At 38.6% G+C, this 22119-nt stretch overlaps 1 protein-coding gene across 1 annotated transcript in view; it reads right to left on the reverse strand.

Moving 5' to 3' along the window:
• Nucleotides 1–21928, reverse strand: part of HIVEP3 (HIVEP zinc finger 3) — a 640787-nt gene extending 618859 nt beyond the window's left edge. The window contains exon 1 of the mRNA XM_031962331.1: nucleotides 21745–21928. The gene's annotated coding sequence lies outside the window, so the exon portion shown is untranslated. The remainder of the gene's footprint in view (nucleotides 1–21744) is intronic.
• Between the last annotated feature and the right edge of the window lie 191 nt (nucleotides 21929–22119).

The raw sequence follows: 22119 nt of genomic DNA on the forward strand, positions 1-22119 counted from the left end.
TAAACTAACCATCACCAATTCCTCAGCCCAGCTCACCATTCATTTTTCAATATCTGGCAATGCTACTTTGACCCATCCCATCTCCATTCCATTTAACCCTGCTGCTTAATCTATGTGACCTAATAGAATGGAAGTTCCCAAGAACAAAGCCTGTTCCCTTGTGGTTACCTAGCACAGAGCCTGTACATGTTGTTGCTTAGTAGGCTTTTTTTAGGCATGTCCAACTCATTGTGATCCTTTTTGATATTTTCTTGGCAAAGACACTTGAGTGATTTGCATTTTCCTTTTCCAGATCATTTTAAAGATGAGGAAACTGAGGCAAACCAAGTTAAGTAACTTGCCCAGGATCACACAACTAGCAAGTATCTGAGTCCTGACTCTGGTCTCCTGACTCCAGGTCCAGCACTCTATTCACTGTACCACCTAGCCACCTGCCTAGCACATAGTAGATACTTAATAAATGTTTATTGATTGATTGACCTTGATCTTGTTAACAACTGTGGATGTCAAAATGAACTGATTAGATGAAAGATGATTAGATGATTAGATGATCAGAGAAAAACTCTGAAAGTCCATTTTAGCTCTAACTCAAACAGACATCTGAATAAACATCCTTTTTCCAACTATCTATGAGATATCACTCTCCAATTTTCCTGCTGGCTTAGGAAAACTCTAATTCATCATATCCAGAATCAAATCCAACCTTCTCTTAAACCCTGTCCCCACTTCCAGTGTTTTCTATTAAAACATCTTTCTTTCCATCACCCAAGTTCAAAACTTGCATCTTCTCAAATGCCTTTCCTATTTCCCAAGACAATCAGTTGTCAATCCTGATTCTCCATCTGCAGCTTCTTTGCTTCCTCTCCCTCTTTTCCCCAGAGTCATTAACCTAAATCAGGACCTTATTATATAGCTCACTTGGACTACTGCACTGAACTTTACCTACCCTTCCTTCTTCCAATTCAAAATCTATAGTCTAATTTCAAAGATTGTCCACAATCAGCCTCTAACCTAACTGTATGCCAGACCGGTACCCAAAGAGCTAATTCCTCCAACTTGTTCTGCCTTTATGACAATTCCTACTTCTATAATAAACTTCCCCCCATTTCTACAAATTGAAATCCTACCCATCCTCCAAGGTCTAGCTCTAGTGCCAACTTCTTCTAGAGAATCATCATAATCTCCCCAACTTTAAATGATCTCCCATTTCCTGGATTTTTCACGGAAATTGGTTAATGATTAATTGATTGTGTCTTCCTTACTGAAATGTCAGGTCTTTGAGAAAGGGGATAGAGTGAATCAGGTGATACAGTTGATAGAGGACTGGACTTGGAATCAGGATACTTACTAGCTGTGTGACTTTGGACAAATCATTTAACTCCTCTAGGTCTCTGTTTCTCTAGCTCTAATATGGGGACCAACAGCTTCCCTGTTGTTGTGGAGCTCAAAGGAGATGACATGTAAAGCACTTTGCAAATCTTTCAAAACATATTCATAGACAATTTTCAACATTTACCCTGACAAAATCTTGTGTTCCAAAATTTTTCCCTCCCTTTTCCCTCCCCTATCCTCTAGATGGCAAGTAATCCAATATATATGAAACATGTACAATTCTTCTACACACATTTCCACAATTATCATGCTGCACAAGAAAAATCAGCTCAAAAAGGAAAAAATGAGAAAGAAAACAAAATGCAAGCAAACAACAACAAAAGTGTTAAATAGTATGTTGTGATCCACACTCAGTTCCCACAGTCCTCTCTCTGGGTGCAGATGACTCGCTTCATCACAAGACCATTGGAACTGGCCTGAATCATCTCATTATTGAAAAGAGCCATGTCCATCAAAATTCCTACTCCAAAAGTCAGTTGCCACAGGTGAACTAGCAAACAGATGCTAGTGGAGAGAAGGGTCAGGGAAGTGCTGATGTCAATAACTGCCGAGTTCCTTTGGCTAAACCTACCTCCTCTCTCCATTATTCTCCTCTTCTCCACAGTGAGTATGATCAATTGCTCAACAGGAAATTGTTGACCAGAAATCTTCTGATACTTCTGGAAGATCAGGAGCAAGAATCAAGAAACCATAGGGGGAAAAACACCTGATCTTGTCTATAGTTTTAGGATTCAGACAACCTCTTCTTCCTCTAAGTACCTGTTTTTTCCAATGACCTTTTAGGATTTTAACCTTTTTTTAGTCCCTAAATCCCTTTGGAGGTCTGAGAAAACTCATAGGCTCCCCAGGGTATCAAAATAAAATACTGATGATTACAAAGAAAATTAATTATATTGAAATTCAGTTGTTTTCCCAATTGGATATGGGAAAAATAGGAAGAGAAGGAAATTTGTTTTAAAAAAAAAACCTAATTAAAAAGGAATTATCAAACCATTCACTGAAAAAAGTTCACAGACCCCAGATTGAGAATCCTTGTGTTAAAGTAGAAAGAATGACAGTATTTCTTAACAAAGCGATCTGTACCCTAAGAACTGCTTCAGATAGTCATGAGTTACATCTCCCTAAAGGGTCTTCAAGGAGCAGGCTGCATGAACATATATATGTTAGGCAGTTGAATGGTTTAGTATATATTGTTGGAGCTGGAAGATCTAAGTTCAAATTCCTATGACTCTTTAGCTCTGTGTCTCTGAGCACTATTTCTCTTCTCTCAGCTTCAGTTTCCTCATCTATGAAAGGGGAACAAAGTCTCCACCTTCCAGGATCTGAAGAGATAGTATGTATGTAGCATTTTGTAAAGCTTTAAGGGCTAAATAAGTAATAGCTATTATTGCTGTTGTTATTTTTTAAACTATATTGGGAATTCCTGTTCAGCTGAGTAGGATTATCAATACACTCCAAAGTCCCTTATCCTGAGGTTCTGTTCTTCATTAGCTAGAATTTATTTTTAGCCTTGCCTATCCAACTGGAAAGTGAGGAAGATAAAAATACTTACAAGACACCACATTTTTCTTCACTTTAATTTGAAACACTTTAAAACATCACAATATGTTTTCCCTATTCATGCCCAAAGGGAATTCAAAACAACTATATAAGGCAACAGGTTAAATGGGTAGGAATAGAGGGCAGAAGGGGCTAAGTGTGGCTAGGGCAGAAGAATGAAGCAAAGTAATATAACCTACAAACTGGAGAAATTCAGGAAGTGACAATGTGCCCCTGGGATTGTTCCATTACACATGAGGGAAGAGGAGAGCTAATTTCTTTACTTAAAAGAAAAAGAGCAACTTTCCTCCTGAACAATGAAATCTCTAGGGCTTTTGGCTAGTGTGAAATGGAAACAATAAACAAGAATAGTCAACCTATTAACATGTTCAACCATAGCCTATAAAGGTCATTCAGGATGTTCCCACTATGTGCAAACTACAAAGTATTAATCTTTTCATAATATCCCATGTGGCTCTCACTATATTAGAAAATTCTGTCTATCTAATAATGATAGTACCAATATGTCTTTCTATCTCATGTAACCATCTTTTGAGCTCCCAGGGCTATGAATTCTCATTTTACACAGAGGTATGCTCTCCTTAAAAAGGAGATTCAACCTAGGATTATGAAAATAAATTATTGGAATGATATTTTAAATAAACCTTATACTCCTTTAAGAGAATAGATAAGCCAGCTTATCACCTATTAATTTATAGAAAGTATGAATGAAATAAAATGAATTTGCAAACAAATAGCTCGAAGAGCTATTAAAAACTGAGAGAGGCATGCTAAAATATTTTGGAGAAAGTTGTTAATGTTACTAAGGAAAAATAAGACTCAATTTCTTTTTTTAAAAAATATCATATTTTCAAATTAACTTTATTTTTTAGATCCAAGGTATAGATAGAAAACATAGAACCATAGATTTAAGGTTGGAAGGATCCAAAGTAGTAATTTATTTCTACTCATTTATCTCCTCTCATCCCATGAGGCTAGAAGATAAGAACAATGATAGCCAGCATAAAATAATTTATCTAAGTTCTCACAGCTGGTTAATGGAAGAGCTGGATCTCTATCCCTGGTCTCTCAACTGCTGGACTAGTGGTCTTTCTACTATCCTCTAAAACCAAGTAGAATAAGTCCAATGGTGACTGCATGTATTCAAGACAATAATAACTTTCCTAAGTTTTATCTTCTCCAGAGTAAATATCTCCCATTCCTCCATTTCATTCTCATATGACATGATTTAAAACTTTTCTGATTGCCCTCTAGTTTTTCAATGCCCAACCTAAAATATGGCACCCTAAAATGAATTCAACAGTCCATATGTGTTTTGAGCACAGTGAAAACATTATCTCCTTTATTCTAGACACTAACATGGTTTGAGATCACTGTTTGAGATTAGCTGCCCATGGACCACTGCTTATTCAATATGAACTCCTTGTGGTGAACTCAACTCCACTTCCCCATCCTCCTTCCCCATAACCAAGATTACTCAGATTTTAGACATCTCTGAATCATTATCTACTTATTTTGTAGTTTTGTCCCTTTTATCTATTAAAGGTTTATAGAAGAGATGGGGAGAACAAGACAAAGGGCAAAGCTGCAGCAGCACAGTAATTAGTAACAGCTCTTTTGAACTTAGGGATGGCAAATTCAATTAAACAAACATTGATTAAACATCTAGGAACAGCTAAAAAGCAGTTTAGAGATAAGCATCAACGTCAAGAAAAGCCCTTCAAGTTTTAACTATCAAGGGTTAAAAAAAAAAAAAAAAGGTTTTTATTATAAACAGCCATGGAAAAACTCTCCATGCAATCAAATAAAGATACAAGATAAGTGGTTACATTCTACAAAACTCTTAGCACCTAATATAGCAGAATCCAAACAACAATGTACTTTTGTTTTATATTTGAGGTTTAAAAACTCTTGCTCCCTCCCTTTTTCCCCTCCCTTCCTCTTTTTCTTCTCCCTCCCTCCTTTTCTTCCCTCTTTCTTTCCTTTCCCTCCCTGCCTTCTTCCTTCCTCCTTCCCTCTTTCTTTTTCTTTCTTTCATTCTTTCTATCTGTCTGTGTCTATCTTTCTTTCTTTTCTTCCTTCCTTCCTTCTTTTCTTTCCCTTCCTTCCTTCTTTCCTTCATTTCTTCCTTCCTACCTTCCTTCATTTCCTTTCTTCCTTTCCTTCCATTCTTATCTCCTCCCTCCCCTATTAGAGTTTAGCATATACAGTTCTGCTATCTTTGCTTTGAATCACTTCATATAAATATTTCCATTTGTAAAAAGTTAATGGCATTGTAATTTTCCCTTACATTAACATATTGTAATTTATTTAGCCATTTCCACTTGTTCCCCTTTAATCATTTCATTACTTTTGCTATTACAAAAAGAAAAGCTATGAATATTTTTGTTAATGTAGATCTTTTTCCCCTTCTTAATAAAGTTGGGTTTGGATTTTTTGGTTTCTTTTTTTGATGGAGGTGGATAAAATTAGCTTGACGCAGCTAAGAGGCTCATAGATAGAGAGCTGAGCCTGAAGACAGGAAGACTTGAGTTCAAGTCCAGTTTCAGACACTCACTAGCTATATGATCCTGGGTAAATCACTTAATCTCTGCTTCAATCCTGGAGGATGGAATGGCAAACCACTCCAGTATCTCCACCAAGAAAATCTCATAAAAAATCAGAAGTGACTGAACAATAACGTTAACTTAACACTGTGCTTGATATATAGTAGGTGCTTAATAAATGCTGATCAATTGCTTAATTGACATTATATCACTGAAATCACCAGGCCCAAAGCTAAAATCATTTTTGTGAATTTGACTGCATATTACTTCTCAAAATGTTGCTCCTAAAGTATCCTTAACTGGGGCACTGTTTCCATGTCTGCTTCCTTATAGCCCTAACCCCCAAGAATTTTCAGATGTAAAGTTCTCAAATCAGTGTTTTAGAATCTGATCATTAGGAAGAGCCTATCTTCTTTTTAAATACAAGGTTTAATTGAACTCAGAGACTCCTAGAATTCTAGAGCTAGAATTGCAAAAATATAGCAAAAATAGGTGAGGTTACCTGATTTCAGGAGTGATAGACAATCTGCCACTCCTTTCCTTCCCATTAGATTGATATAAACTACATGCCATCACAATTCCAATTGCTACTTGTCAATACAAACTTCCAAATTTGCATCTCTAGCCCACATTGCTTAGCTTTTCTCATATTCAATTATCTCTATCACATTTCTACTTCTATGTCTTGAAAATACTTGAAATTCATCAAATCTATAATTGAATTTGATTTCATCTACACTGACCCCCTCTGGGACCTGTCACATAACCTCCAAGGGTCTATGCTTTCTGCTCTGAAAAATAAGACAGTTGGATTTAATGACTTCAGAGTCATCAAATTTGCTCTAAACCTATGATTATCCTTACCAAATTAATATTCCTTCTCTATTATTCTCATTGGCACTAATATTCTCTCAGTTGACTAAGCATGCAATCATAAAACTATTTGGGACAATTTTTTTTGTAGTCCTCTATATCATGAGTCACTAAACCCTATTAGTCTTTTTTGGGGGGCTAATATTTCTTTTTTTCCTCTTTTTTATTATAGCTTTTTATTTACAAGATATATGCATGGGTAATTTTTCAGCATTGACCCTTTGCAAAACCTTCTGTTCCAACTTTTCCCCTCCTACCCTTCACCCCCTCCCCCAGATGGCAGGTAGACCAATACATGTTAAATATGTTAAAGTATATGTTAAATACAATATATGTATACATATCCATCCAGTTATTTTGCTGCACAAGAAGAATCAGACTTTGAAGTAATGTAAAATTAACCTGAGAAGGAAATCAAAAATGCAAGTGGACAAAAACAGAGTGATTAGAAATGCTATGGAGTGGTTCACACTCATTTCCCAGAGTTCTTTTGCTGGGTGTAGCTGGCTCTATTTATTATTGAACAAATGGAACTGATTTGGTTCATCTCATTGTTGAAGAGAGCCACATCCATCAGAATTGATCATCATATAATATTGTCCTGCTCATTTCACTCATCAGTTCATGTAAGTCTCTTCAGGTCTTTCTGAAATCCTCCTGTTGGTCATTTCTTACAGAACAATAATATTCTATAACATTCATATACCACAATTTATTCAGCCATTCTCCAATTGATGGGCATCCACTCAGTTTCCAGTTTCTGGCCACTACAAAGAGGGCTGCCACAAACATTCTGGACAAGTTTCTTAACCCCAGTTTGCTCATCTATAAAATGGGGAGGGCAGGTTAGATGATGTCTAAGGTCCCTACCAGCTCTAATTCTGTATACATTTTGTAATCTTTGCTTTTCAAAATTGGCAAAGCTAAGTCCTCAAAACCTGTGTCTAATATATATTTTCTTAGGGGGAAAAAGATCACTTTTTTATGCCATATTCATTTATGAATACTATATGTCCTTCCTTCCTCCCTTTTAATAAAGATTTTTTTTAAAGGGAGGGGAGGGAAATTGAGCAAATCAAAACCATGCAATCAACAAATCTTTATCAAAAACATACTATGTGCCAGACACATTTCTCCATCTAAGTCACACTAAGTCACACAAAGGCTAAGACATACATAGATATCAATCAGTGAAGGAAGTGGGGGAAAACCCCTACACAGGTAACAGCCAGCAATAACAACCAAATGTTACTATTACCAGAGCAGCCAAGAAACTTCATCTTGTCATATCTCAGAGATCCTTCCTGATTCTCTTACAAGGTAACCTCAGTTCCCAAAGTTTAACTCGGCAAATGTTTACATCTCAGGTAAAACTGGTTCATCAAAGCATGTAACTACATGACTGACTATTTAGTCTAAAAGACTCATAATGTAGCAAAGATAAAGGGGGAGATGGATGACAAAAGTCTGTTCCCTGAGATAAATCACAAATATTATAAACATCTATACATGGGGATGGATTATCAATATGCCGAGAAAGGGAGAATCCAGCATCAACTGGGAAATGCACAAGGACTGCAAAAGAAAATTTTCATAATCCCTTCCGAGATAGCAATCTCACTTCTCTACTTTCCAGGAAGAAGCTGGAGCCATTGCGGCAAGCTGAGTAAGGTCTGAAGAAAAATGCATACTTCTTTATACCAGACAGAACAAAGTAAGAAGCTACTGAATAGAACAGGGAGGGGTCACTCCCAAACCCAAAGAGTGAAGCAAATTATATAATCTTCAATCTCCTACATTTTCTAAAAGGAAGAAAATGCCTGACTACCCAGGCTACAGAGGGCACAGATATAGACATCAGGGCAATGGGGTAGGAAGCAGAGGATGGGAGATGGCCAAGGTCTCTTTACTGTCTACTCAGATCAACAAGGGTCATGAGAAATCCGAGATGATGCTGATGTTCCCAATGGGAAAGAACCCAAAAAGTATGAGTGCTTCTAGAGATATGTCTTCCAACTTAGAGAACAATGTCCTTAAACACCCATTAAGAGATTCAACTGAACTTTCAAAAAAATACTCTAATGTGACCTTTCTTCCCCTCTTGGCCTAAGAGCATTCTCTTGTCTCCCTGTATTACCCGGTAGGTTCTTTCTGCTTCAAGAGCACTTACTTCCTGTTCTAAGAAGCCAGACCTATGTACAGAGCTCTTGTATGTCCAGATTCTGACTTTTCAGCAGTAGGTCAGATCTCTCCTCTGGAAAGCTGAGGGACCCTTAGAATGCTGGCTATTCTAAAGGTTTCACCAACTCTCCCCCCTCAAAGTAGACTTCCTTTTTCTTCCAATTCTCTTTAATTAGAATCCTCTCCAAATAAGAATTTTTAATCATTCACAAGCTATTGAAGGGAAAATGCTTTGATAAATATTGAGTTGACAAGAAATAAGGCTTATAAAATTTATTTTAACACATTATTAGACATCATCTTCCAGCTTGTAAATTTATTATACAAACATCTAGGGAACATTGCATCCTGAGCCAAAGGCACAAAACAACAAGAGAAAAATAACCCTATAAAACTCCCAACTATTATTTCTCTGTCTTTGTGGTTTCCTGGGTAAATCTAATTTGTTTCCTCCAAATTATCCTGTTTTCTAGTCAACATGGTAATCAAAACATTTCCCCCCAAAACCCTCCTTCTAAATGCCATATAATCTGCATTTAAATTGGAAAAATGCTTCAAATTATGTTCCCAAGTCATTTTAGTGTGCTTCCCATGAAGTACCCTCCTTTGCTTGCTCTCCAGCATTTAACAGGTATCTTCCATAAGGCAGAGTCCTCCCCTCCCCTCAAAAAAAAATGCAATCCTACCAAAACTCAAGGGAAGTGTTGGAATTGGGGTTTTCCTGAAGCTACATCCCCATCCCCAAACAACTTGTCACTTGGGTCCTTTTCACAGCTTAAGGAAATAAAGGAAAAAAATTATTTCACATCCAAATTACATGCCTATTCCTGGAATAAGTAGTAGGAAGGCTGATATAGTCCCAGTCTTGTCATTTAATCTTGGATTCAAGAGAAAAATTTCTGTGGCCCAGTTTCTAACCCAATCCCTCAGATACAACAACAAGGGATATATAGAGATAGATATATGAATATACAAACACATGTAAAATAACACATTGACAAAGCATAATGTTTGATATGCAGTAAGTTCCTAATGGTGGATTTTTTTTCATATATAGCACTTTAAGGCTCACAAAGTGCTTTCCCCACAATGCAGTGCAGTAAACATTACAGATATTGCGATCCCATACCCTCAGAAGAAAGTTCACTCAAGAGAAGTGATTTATGGCTAGTAAGTGCCAAGACTAGGACTTGGAAGCTAGGTCCCTCTTCACTATAGGTCTATCAGACTTTTCCACAATGGAATAGCACAGTACATAGTATCCTAGATTTGGATTTGGGAAGACCAGAATTTTCAAATACAGTCTCAGACACTTAGTATCTGTGTAACCATGTGCAACTCATTTAACCTCTGTCTACACTTACCTGAGATTTATGGGATTGATTATCTCTAAGAGTCCCTATGATATCTTCTCAAAGAATAAAGCCTAAATTCTAACCCAACATTCAAGGTTATATGTAGTTGTAGTAGTTGTAGTAGTTGTTGTAGTAGTAGTAGTAGTAGTAGTAGTAGTAGTAGTAGTAGTAGTAGTAGTAATGTTTATTATTGCTATTGCTGTTGCTCTTTTCTTCATCATCATCATCATCAACAACAATTTATTAAATAGCTATTAAGTACCAGGCACTGTGCTGGGAGTTGGAGATAGAAAGATAAAAATGAAATAGTTCCTGCCTTCAAGGGGCTTATAATCAGGAACACAACATCTAAACTTAGAGATCCAAAATAAATACAAGTTGAATTTGTTGAGAGACAGGGTAGCATCTGGGAGAACAAGGTAAGGTTTCCTTCTTGTAAAAGGTGTTGCTTAAACAGAGTTTTGAAAGATACAAAAATCTTAAGGAGAGAGGAGGAAGTTCATTCCAGACCTAAACTATATAGCTATCAATGGTAGATTCAGACTGTTCTCTTTTCTATATGACTGATTCACTTACTTTTCCAGTTAGATATCTTTTCTATGCTATCCCTTAATTCAATGCTTCCTTGATCATACAAATTTATCAATAAAAAAAGTTTTTGAGCATGCCCCCAATATGTGAATATTTATTAATAATTAATTCTATTTATAAATTATATATATGCTACTATATTAATAGTGTGTTGCATAGAATTTGCAAAAGTAGAAATAAAAGGGGTGAGAAAGATGAAAAAACTTTTGATCTTAGAGTCAATAAGGAGCCACCAAAACTTATTGAGCAGGGAGTGACATAATCAGTCATCTATGCTTTAGGTAAATCATTTTGGTAGCTATATTGGAAAGGGGAAAGAATTGAGACAGGGAAATCAATTAGGGAGTTATTCCAATAGTCTAAGTAAGAGGTAACTGTTGAACTAGGATGTGAGCAGAGGGAAGGGGATAAATAATAATAAGAGCTAACATGTATATAGCACTTACTATGTACCAGGAACTGGTGCTAAGTGGTTTATAATTATCATCTCATTTCATAATCACAATAATTGGAAGATATAAGGGTTGTTATTATCTTCATTTTATAAATGAGGAGACTGAGGCAAATAGAGATTAAATGACTTTTTCAGGGTCACACAGCTAATAAGTATTTGAGGCCAAATTTGAACTCAAGTGTTCCTGACTCCAGGCCCAGAATTCTATCTTCTATGTCCTAATGTGAGAAATGTGTAAGCAGAACTGAGAAAATAAAGAAACTCACAGGATATATAAATGAGGTGTGAGATAAAGAGTTGAGTCTAACATAACAATGAAGCTGAGAGAACCTGGGTCACGAGAAGAATGTGGCATCCTTGATAGTAAAAAGGAAATCTGAAAGATGATTGGGTTTGGAGAGAAACAATGTGATGACAGGTCTTTTTTTAATTTAATAAATTATTATATTTATTATATTTTGATTTTGTTCTGTTATCAGAACAAAATAAAGTTCTCATTTTCTGAAAGATCTTCTTAAAAGAAATACATAATACAGATCACAAGCCCTCCATCTATGTCTGCTCCTTCTGTTCAACTTGCTCGATCCTACCCAATATGAAAATGGAAGAGTCACTGTTATATCCAAATCATGTCCTGAAGCAGAACCTACCCCAATAGGGGCTCTGTGCAGCCACTGAGGGTACAGAGGTTACAGATACCACTAGGGGCTGACATCTCACTCAAAAGGGGAGAGACTAGGAGCCTGAACAGCAGAGAGAGGGAGCAGAGTAGTAGAGGAATTAGAAATCAGCAAGAAGAAGCTGGGTTGGAAACAAGTCCCATGACTATCACAGCAAGGGTAGGATGTAATCTATTTTACACTTCACTGGGGTCAGACCACAGTCCCCTCTTGATAATGCCGTGGCTCCCTAAGGGCCCAAGCCCTGACTTTGGAGATAACAGCTTCAAGCTATTTTGTCCATGTAATTCTTCCATTACTTATAAGTTGGAATCTACTCCTGCCCACTATGCATTTCTCTCACTGTCGCCCTTTGAGTGACCCATGGAGACTGTGGTATTCTGTGACTCTCATGACCCAAAGATTACTGATGTGAAAAAGATGAACCTTTGTTTTAGGGAGAGACTTGTGGTCATGAAAAAAGAAGAAATGGGCAACATCCCAAAGGCAATTCAGCCTACTCTCCCATTCACTTTTGGGTCCAATTCATCTTCAGTACATAGTGCCTATTTAAGATTTACACGTCCCCACAGACTGAATCTGAGGATTATTAATACCGCTCCAAATGATCATCATCTGAACAATAGGAATTCTTCATCCACTTGATTTTTCCTTTATGCAAACTTATTGACTAAATGACTGTGACTACATTTAAAAAGCTCTGCCATGCTGGGACTTGCAATCAGAATAATATCATCTACCCCCAGGAGTATTTGAAAGCCCCCACTATCCACAGGGAATCCCTTTTCTTTGTGAACACTGAGCCAGACCTCCTACATCACAAAGCAAATATCACTGGCAAGCATGTGTCTCCTGTTTTGATCCTGCACTTGATATGAAGGCTACAAATTAAACTAGGCCCATTTTCTGGATTGGTGAGTGCCTGGTCCAGACCAGTTTCATAAGATAGACAGACCACCCCAGCTTTTGGGATAAGAACTTACTGTTTAATAAAAATTGCAGGGAAAATTGGAAACTAATATGGCAGAAACTAGGCATTGATCCATACTTAACGCCGTACACCAAGATAAGGTCAAAATGGGTTCATGACCTAGGCATAAAGAATGAAATTATTAATAAATTAGAGGAACATAGGATAGTTTACCTCTCAGACCTGTGGAAGGGGAAGGTCTTTATGACCAAAGCAGAACTAGAGATCATTACTGATCACAAAATAGAAAATTTCGATTATACCAAACTGAAAAGTTTTTGTACAAACAAAACTAATGCAGACAAGATTAGAAGGGAAGCAATAAACTGGGAAAATATTTTTACAGTCAAAGGTTCTGATAAAGGCCTCATTTCCAAAATATATAGAGAATTAACTCTAATTTATAAAAAATCAAGCCATTCTCCAATTGAAAAATGGTCAAAGGATATGAACAGACAATTCTCAGATGAAGAAATTGAAACTATTTCTAGTCATATGAAAAGATGCTCCAAGTCATTATTAATCAGAGAAATGCAAATTAAGACAACTCTAAGATACCACTACACACCTGTCAGATTGGCTAAGATGACAGGAAAAAATAATGATGATTGTTGGAGGGGATGCGGGAAAACTGGGACATTGATGCATTGTTGGTGGAGTTGTGAACGAATCCAACCATTTTGGAGAGTAGTTTGGAACTATGCTCAAAAAGTTATCAAACTGTGCATATCCTTTGATCCAGCAGTGTTACTACTGGGATTATATCCCAAAGAGATTATAAAGAAGGGAAAGGGACCTGTATGTGCACGAATGTTTGTGGCAGCCCTTTTTGTAGTGGCTAGAAACTGGAAACTGAATGGATGTCCATCAGTTGGAGAATGGCTGAATAAATTGTGGTATATGAAAATTATGGAATATTACTGTTCTGTAAGAAATGACCAACAGGATGATTTCAGAAAGGCCTGGAGAGACTTACACGAACTGATGCTGAGTGAAATGAGCAGGACCAGGAGATCATTATATACTTCAACAACAATACTATATGATGACCAGTTCTGATGGATCAGGCCATCCTCAGCAACGAGATCAACCAAATCATTTCTAATGGAGCAGTAATAAACTGAACCAGCTATGCCCAGAGAAAGAACTCTGGGAGATGACTAAAAACCATTACATTGAATTCCCAATCCCTATATTTATGCACACCTGCATTTTTGATTTCCTTCACAAGCTAATTGTACAATATTTCAGAGTCTGATTCTTTTTGTACAGCAAAATAACGTTTTGGTCATGTATACTTATTGTGTATCTAAGTTATATTTTAATATATTTAACATCTACTGGTCATCCTGCCATCTAGGGGAGGGGGTGGGGGGGTAAGAGGTGAAAAATTGGAACAAGAGGTTTGGCAATTGTTAATGCTGTAAAGTTACCCATGTATATATCCTGTAAATAAAGGGCTATTAAATTAAAAAAAAAAAAAGATAGACAGACCATGTACACTTCACTTCTAGTTCCATTTCTCAGGTTCCATTCTTCATTAAGTTCTCAACTCCCGTCCATCAGCCTTGCCCTCAAGCTGGTACCTATCCCATCCTGTTTCTAGTTCTATTTAATATGCTGTTTTACCCTTGGAATATCATCTCTTTGCAGTTAGGAACTACCTTTTGGAGCTTGAATTTGAACCCTCCATTTTTAGCATAGGTCCTTCCCACTGTGGGACTTCCCCCAGCTCCTGAGACGATCTCATCCTGGACTGTACTTTGTGAGCTCTTTTTGAATTCAATATTTTGTGGATAGGACAGGCTGGGCAAGCTTCATTCCCTTCTCAACTGTATTCTTGTCTCTCTGGACTTCATTTACCATGTCTCCACACAAGTTCCTTCTCTTCCCATTTCCCACTCCTCACTTTTAAGTCTAGTTTTAAATCTAGCTTCCTATGCCTATTCGATGTGGACCAGGAGTGTAATGTTCAGAATCTCTGAGAGCATTAGCTTCCTCAGCTCATAGCATTGTTGCAAGTCTCAGATGAGATAATGTATATGAAGCTGCCTATTATTAACCAATGAACAGTTATTATTTACTAAATGAAAAGGATGGTGGGAAGCAGTAAGGGAAATAAAAAACAATTTTAATATAATTTAGAACTATTAGGTAAGAAACTGTATCCCCTTTGACTCAGCAATATAATTCTTAGGCCTATGTACCAAAGAAATTAAAGAAAACAGAAAAGCACCCAGAGGTACAAAGTACTTATAGCAAGTCTTTTTATGGTGGCAAAGAACTGGAAACTACAAGGGAATCTATCAACTGAGTAAGGGCTAAACAAATTATGGTACACAAACATAATGGAATACTATTTTGTGGTAAAAAAAAAAAAATTACACAGGAAAAGATTTCAGAGAAACCTGAGAAGATTTGTATGAAGTGATATACAAGGAAGTGAACAGAACCAGGAGAATAATTTATACAATGACAACAATATTGTAAAAAAAATCTACTCTGGAAAGATTTGAGAACTCTAATGAATGCTATGACCAATCATGAGTCCTTTGGATGGATGATAAAACATACTGCCCACCTCCTGACAGAGAAGTAATTCATTCAAGAGTACAAATTGAGACATATTTCCTTTTTACATAGTCAATATAGGAATTTGTTTGTTTGTTTTTTTGACCGCACATATTTATTATAGGAGTTTTGCTTTCTTTTTCGGTTGGAAAGAAGAGGAGAAAAGGCAGTTTTGTAAATACAAAAAAAAATTTAAGATAAAAAAGATTGAAATATCCTGTTCTAAAAATAAACACTTGTCTCATACCTAATGTGGTATGAAGAGGAAAAGTATCCTATCCTCAAGGAGATTAGATTGTAACAGAGGAGATACAAAGAACAATAATCCAAAATAAACTATACGAAGAGGAACAATACACCTATGTGACATTAGGAAGATAATCAAAACTCTCTGAGCCTGAGTTTCCTCAACTGTAAAATGGGTAGGGAGAGGGTAGAAAGAAGATCTTTAAGGTACTTCCTAACTCTAAATTTTATAATACTTAACTATATTGGATTGCTTAACATTTCAAGGAGGAGAGAGGAGAGGAAGGAAAGGAAAGATAAGATTTTGGAACTCAAAAAAAGTTTTAAAGTGCTTAAAATAGTTTTAACATGTAATTGGAGGGATTTATATAAGTGTGTGTATGTATACATGTATATATACATAAATCAATATAAAAATCATAAAAAGAAAGGCATTTGTGCTAATAAATAACTTAATATTATAATACTAAATCGAGACCCAAAAATAGTTAACATTTTTTCCCTTTTCTAATAAAGGCCACATTTCTAAAACATATAGAGAACTGACTCAAATTTATAAGAATTCAAGCCAATTTCCAACTGATAAATGGTCAAAGAATATGAACAATTTTCAGATAAAGAAATTAAAACCATTTCTAGTCATGAAAAGGTGCTCTAAATCACTACTGATCAGAAAAATGCAAATTAAGACAACTCTGAGACCCCACTACACACCTCTCAGATTGGCTAAGATGGGCTTATATCCCAAAGAAATCTTAAAGGAGGAAAAAGGATCCACATGTGCAAAAATGTTTGTGGCAGCCCTTTTTGTACTGGTAAGAAACTGGAAACTTAATGGATGCCCATCACTTGGAGAATGGCTGAATAAATTATGATATATGAATGTTACTGAATATTATTGTTCTATAAGAAATGATCAGCAGGATGATTTTAGAGAGGCCTGGAGAGACTCACATGAACTGATGCTGAGTGAAATGAACAGAATCAGGAGATCATTCTACAACAATAAGACTATATGAGGATCAATTCTAATGGAGATGACTCTTTCCAACAATGAGATGATGGAGGCCAGTTCCAATGATCTTGTGATGAAGAGAGCCATTTACACCCAGAGAAAGGACTGTGGGAACTGAGTGTGGATCACAACATAGTATTTTCACTCTTTTTGTTATTGTTTGTTTGCATTTTGTTTTCTTTCTCTCTCTCTTTTTTTTTTTTTTTTTTTTTTTGCTTTTTGATCTGATTTTTCTTGTCCAGCAAGGTGATTATATAAATATGTTTACATATATTAGATTTAATGTATATTTTAACATGATTAACATATATTGAATTACTTACCATCTAGGGAAGGGGGTGGGGAAAGGAGGGGAAGATTTGGAACATAAGGTTTTTTAAGGGTCAATGTTGAAAAATTACCCATGCATATGTTTTTAAAATAAAAAGCTTTAAGTAAAAAAAAAAAAAATTCCCTCAATAGTATTTGGTTTTTCCAAATACATGTAAATACAGTTTTCAACATTCATTTTTATAAAATTTTGTGTTACAAATTTTCCCCCTTTTTTTTAACCTCCCACCCCCAAGACAGCAAGCAATTTGATAAAGGTTATACATGTACAAGACTTTTAAACATATTTCCATATTTGCCATGTTGTGCAAGAAAAATCAGACCAAAGGGAGAAAAACTATGAGACAGAAAAAGCAAATAAACAAACAAACAAAAAAGGTGAAAATAGTATGCTTCAATCCACATTCAGTCTCCATAGCTCTCTCTCTAGATGCAGATGGTATTTTCCATACCAAGTCAATTGGTATGGAAAAGTCATTATTGGATCACTTGCTAAGAAGAGCTAAGTCTATTGCAGCTGATCATCACCTAATCTTGCTGTTAGTATGTACCTTATCTTCCTGGTTCTGCTCACTTCACTCAGTATCAGTTCAGGTAAGTCTTTCCAAACTTTTCTGAAATCAGCCTGCTCGTCATTTCTTATAGAACAATAATATTCCCTTATATCCATATTCCATATATTATTCAGCCATTCCCCAACTGATGGGAAAGCACTCAATTTCTCATTCCTTGACACTACAAAAAGATCTGCTACTAACATTTTTGCACATGTGGGTCCTTTTTCATCTTTTATGATCTCTCTGGAACACAAATACAGGAGAGACACTGTTGAATCAAAGGGTATGCATAGTTTTATAACCCTTTGAGCATAATTCCAAATTGCTCTCTAGAATGATTGAATCAGTTCACAATTCTACCATCAATAAAGGTAACTTGGTCAAGGGAATACTGTTCATGGCAAAGATAAGAGAACCTAAGTTTCTTGATTTAATCTAGCCAGAAGTTCTTTCTACTTTTCCATAGTACCTCCTCATTCTTTGCTTCAATTCTTACCTAGCTTTAATCACCGAATGGGCATTATCTCAGTCAGGGACCTGCAACAGACCTTAATTTAAAAAGGCCAAAGTCTCTCACTACACCCACAGCCATCTCCAATCATGCTGGTCTATATCTTGCCTCTGAACCCAGATGGGTCAAGAGAAGAAAGTGAGGCTAGTGACTTTGTTCAGCCCAACCTAACTTAAATCCAACATCATGCCGTGGCATCACTTCCTTGATATCATGGTCCTCTTCAAGAACAAAGGACAAACAACAGTACCTATAGAATGCACTTTTCAGTGTTTGGCAAATAAATAATGGAGCACCAGGTGGCACAGTGCATAGAGTGCCAGGCCTGTCAGGAAGACTTAAGTTCAAATCTGGCCTCAGATACTTACTAGCTGTGGGACCCTGGACAAGTCATTCAATCCTGTTTGCCTCAGTTTCCTCATCTGTAAAATGAGCTGGAGAAAGAAATGGCAATGGAAATAGTATTTTTGTCAAGAAAACCCCAAAGGGAGGTGGAGGTATGAAGAGTCAGATACAATTGAAAAACTACTCAACAAAGGCAAATGATAAACATTTGTTACAAGAATAAAGCCTCCATTGCATCCCCTAAATTACAACAAACACTATTGTTTAAGGCAGCTAGGTCACTTTGGATAAAGCACTGGCCTTGAGTCAGGGAGACCCGAGTTCAAATTCACAGTTACTCCCTAGCTGAGTGACCCTGGGCAAGTCACTTAATCTCTATTTGTTTCTGCTGCAAAATGGGGATAATAATAACATCTACCACCCACAGTTGTTTGAGGATCAAACAAAATAATATTTGTAAAGTGCTTAGCCCAGTGCCTGGCATATAGTAAGTAATAAATAAATGCTAGTACTGTCATTTTCATTAAGTTTCAACTTGGATCTTTGTAGCAGAGTAGTATCTATAATATACTGTCTAAAAAGTAGCAGAATAGTATCTGTAGTATAGTATCTGTCTATAAAGAAATATGAAAGTGGAGTAGTTAGCTCTCTCAACACTAAGTCTTCACAGTGAAAAGGTGGATGTTTATTTGTTTGGAATAATATACAGGGAATCCTGCTCAGGTGCTAGTTGAAGTAGAATCCCTTAGAAACTTCTTCCAAATCTAAAATCCTGTTATTCTGAAAAATCTCGTTTTAGATATTAATCCAGGTTAAAATATTTAGGTGGTACAGTCACAGTAGAAGCTTAGATCTAGAGCTGAGAAAAACTTTTTAACTTGTCCAACCTCTATTGTTTTGAAGACAAAGAAACCGAGGCCTTAAGAGGCTGACTTGGTCAAGCGGCAGAGCCAAACTGTGAACTTAGGCCTTTCCCATCCTACAACTAAGCTACCACCACAATGACAAGGAGAAAATCTATGATAGCTCCAATATGACCTCGAAGATCAAAAGCCTGAGCATATCTATTAAACAAAATAACTTTTTTCCATTAAAAAAAACTTTAACAGTCTTTAGCAATAATTATCCAAGTAAAATGGGCTGCAAATCTGTTACAGAATTGTTTCTGCAATAATACTTCTAGTAAATTGCTGCTTGGAGTACTGGTATGGCAGACCAAGCTGTGTAATAGATGGATTATTATAGAAACACTTAAAATGAATTAGAGATTATTAAAGATTCAACATTATGACCCAATCTGATTGCAAGGGATCTTCAGTTGGATTGCTTAATGGACAGATAAAAGTGCTAATTAAGCCCCCCTTTAGAAGACATCCCTAGGCAGGTCTATAAACCACAAGTTGCATGAAGTCTATAGACTATATGATGATGCAGTAATGCCAGTCTAATTACAGAACAATTGGGGGCAGTGAGATCCTGGTTAGATGTCCCAGCTCTTCCTTGGGTTTCTCGTTTCCTTATTTTCTTCTTTAGTCTCTTTATTTTTCTTATTTCTAATTCCTTGCTTGAAATAATATAAGTAACCCATCAAAAATTCTATTATCAAGCCTCAAAAAAAATGCAATAAAAGGGCAAAAGGGGAAAAAGGAAGGAAAACACTTGTCCTTAATATTAAAGCTTTTTCAAGCAATTAGAGAGGACTGAGCGGCCCTCTTCCTAGTCAATCAGTCCATAAATATTTATCAAGCAGCCAATTACTACATGCCAGGTACCGTGTTAAGTAATGACTAGGGGTGCAAAGAAAGGTAAAAAAACAGTTCCTGCTCTCAGAAAGCTCACAGTCTAATGGAAGAAATAGCATTTAAAGTAACAAGCTTATATGCAATTGGAGATAATTAACAGAAAAGGCACTAGAATGAAAAGGAAATAAGAAAGACTTGCAGAAGACAGAATTTTAGCTGGGACTTGAAATATGTCAGGGAATACAAGAGACTAAGAGGAGAGAGAAAATTCTAGGATTAGGGAACCATCAGTGAAAAAATGCCCTAGAATGAGTAGCTTCATTGGCCAAAGGAATCTGCCACCTCAGAGATAGCTTAGCGTTTCCATTATTTCTTCAAGACCCAAGAGTCTAAGTCTGACATCTCAGTATCTATCTACTATGCTTCTCTGCCTGATTAATTAATCAAGGATTGCAAAGCACCTTACAAATATAAATCGCCTTGCAAATGCTCTAAATGTCAGCGTTAAATTAAGAAGGGGGGAGGGGAGGAGTGGAAGACGGAGATCTCTACCTGACTTCCGACACTATTATAATTCAGCCGTAACCTTAAGACTACGCATCCTGACATACACCTGCGGCTGGGTCCCTATAAAAGAAACCTAGAACGGGAAAATCAGTGAAGGGAAAGGAAACCACACTGAGGTCGCAAGGAGCCAGGCCCCCTGCTACCTGCATCCTTTCACTGACAACAAATCCAAGCTATGAAGTAAAACTTTCCACCCAGTCGCGGGCTGGGCTACGTCTTTGCCAGTATGGCCCACTCCCCATTCGAGGAACCTGGGAAGCTCTTGGACAGGTGCAGTGATTTGGGGGAAGCACTCTCCCCAATTCCGGCGATTATATAACCACAGACATTCCAGCGCCGGGGAGGAGCCGAACAACGGCCTCCCAAGACCAGGATGCAGCCCCCTCCTCCCTATCCCCACAGGTAGAGGGCAAATCCTCTCGTCCCCCCAACCCCCGGGGGTGGAGAGGGGAGGCTACTCAACACGTAGTGAGGGGAGCAGAGTCCCCAGGCCACAAGCTCTCCAGTGACGCGACTTAAAGAGAGAACATTCTCCCCGCCTGGGGAAGAACGTTGGGGGTGGGGGTGGGGGGGCCAGGAGCCCTTCGGGAGTAAGGAGGAGGAAAAGGGTTTTGGAAGGAGGGTAGTGGTGGGAGAAGAGAGGGGGCGGGGGCGGGGGGGGGGGGGGGGGTAGCCATAGCAGGGGGAGGGGGGCGGGGGGGGAGGGAGAAGAGAGGCTCCTGAAGGGCTTGGGGGCAGCAATTGAGGACACAGCCCAAGGTGGGGTACAACAACAAGGGGAAGGCGACCACCAATGAGAGTTGGGGGCAGCAATAAGAGTTTGGGGCAGCAATGAAGGGTAAAGGAGGTAGCCGCAGTGGGGCTTTGGGGTCCACAGCATAAGGCAGAGCGAGAAGACGGCCACCAACGGGGGCGGATGGCAGAAATAGGGCTCTGGGGCAGATGGAGGTTCAAACAGCAGAAGGAGGAGAGGGAAAGGTGGCCACCAATGGGGGAGGGGCAGCGATAGTGGCTTGGGGATGGGTGGGGGGCAGATGGCAAAATGGGGAGGGGGCGGCGGTGGGGGGAAAGAGGCGGAGACAGCAGCCGGGTATCGTGGCGGATCAGGGTCCCGGCAGTGGCCGAGTCAGGCAGCGCAGCAGGACAGCTTGGCAGGACAGACGGGCACGGGACCGGCCCCCGTGGGACTGGTCCGGGGAGACAGCTGGCAGCCCGCGCCCCAAGGGCAGGGACGCTGCGGCCGCCCGGCCGGCCTTACCTGGGCGCGGAAACAGCGGGCTGTCTGCATGCCCGAGGCTGGGGACGGGCAGCGGCGGGAGGCCGGGCGGACTGGCGGGCTGGCAGCCACCGGGGCCACTGGCACCGCCAGCATGTGAGTGAGCGAGCGAGGAGGAGCCGCGGCGGCGGCGGCGGCCCAGGCAGCCAGCGCGAGACTGACACCTCCCCCGCCCCCGACCCCGCCCCAAGCCCGCCAGCCCCGCCCCCGCCCCGCCCCTCCTCCTCCTCTCCCCCGAGGCCGAGCCCGGGAGCCGGAGGGGACAACGCGAGACGTATTAGCCCCGCCCGCGCTCCTCGAGGCTCCTCCTCCGCCTCCTCACCGGGGTCAAACTGGGTCCACGGAAAGGGGGCGGGG

Source organism: Sarcophilus harrisii, chromosome 3, assembly GCF_902635505.1.
Source record: "Sarcophilus harrisii chromosome 3, mSarHar1.11, whole genome shotgun sequence".
Lineage (NCBI taxonomy): Eukaryota > Metazoa > Chordata > Mammalia > Dasyuromorphia > Dasyuridae > Sarcophilus > Sarcophilus harrisii.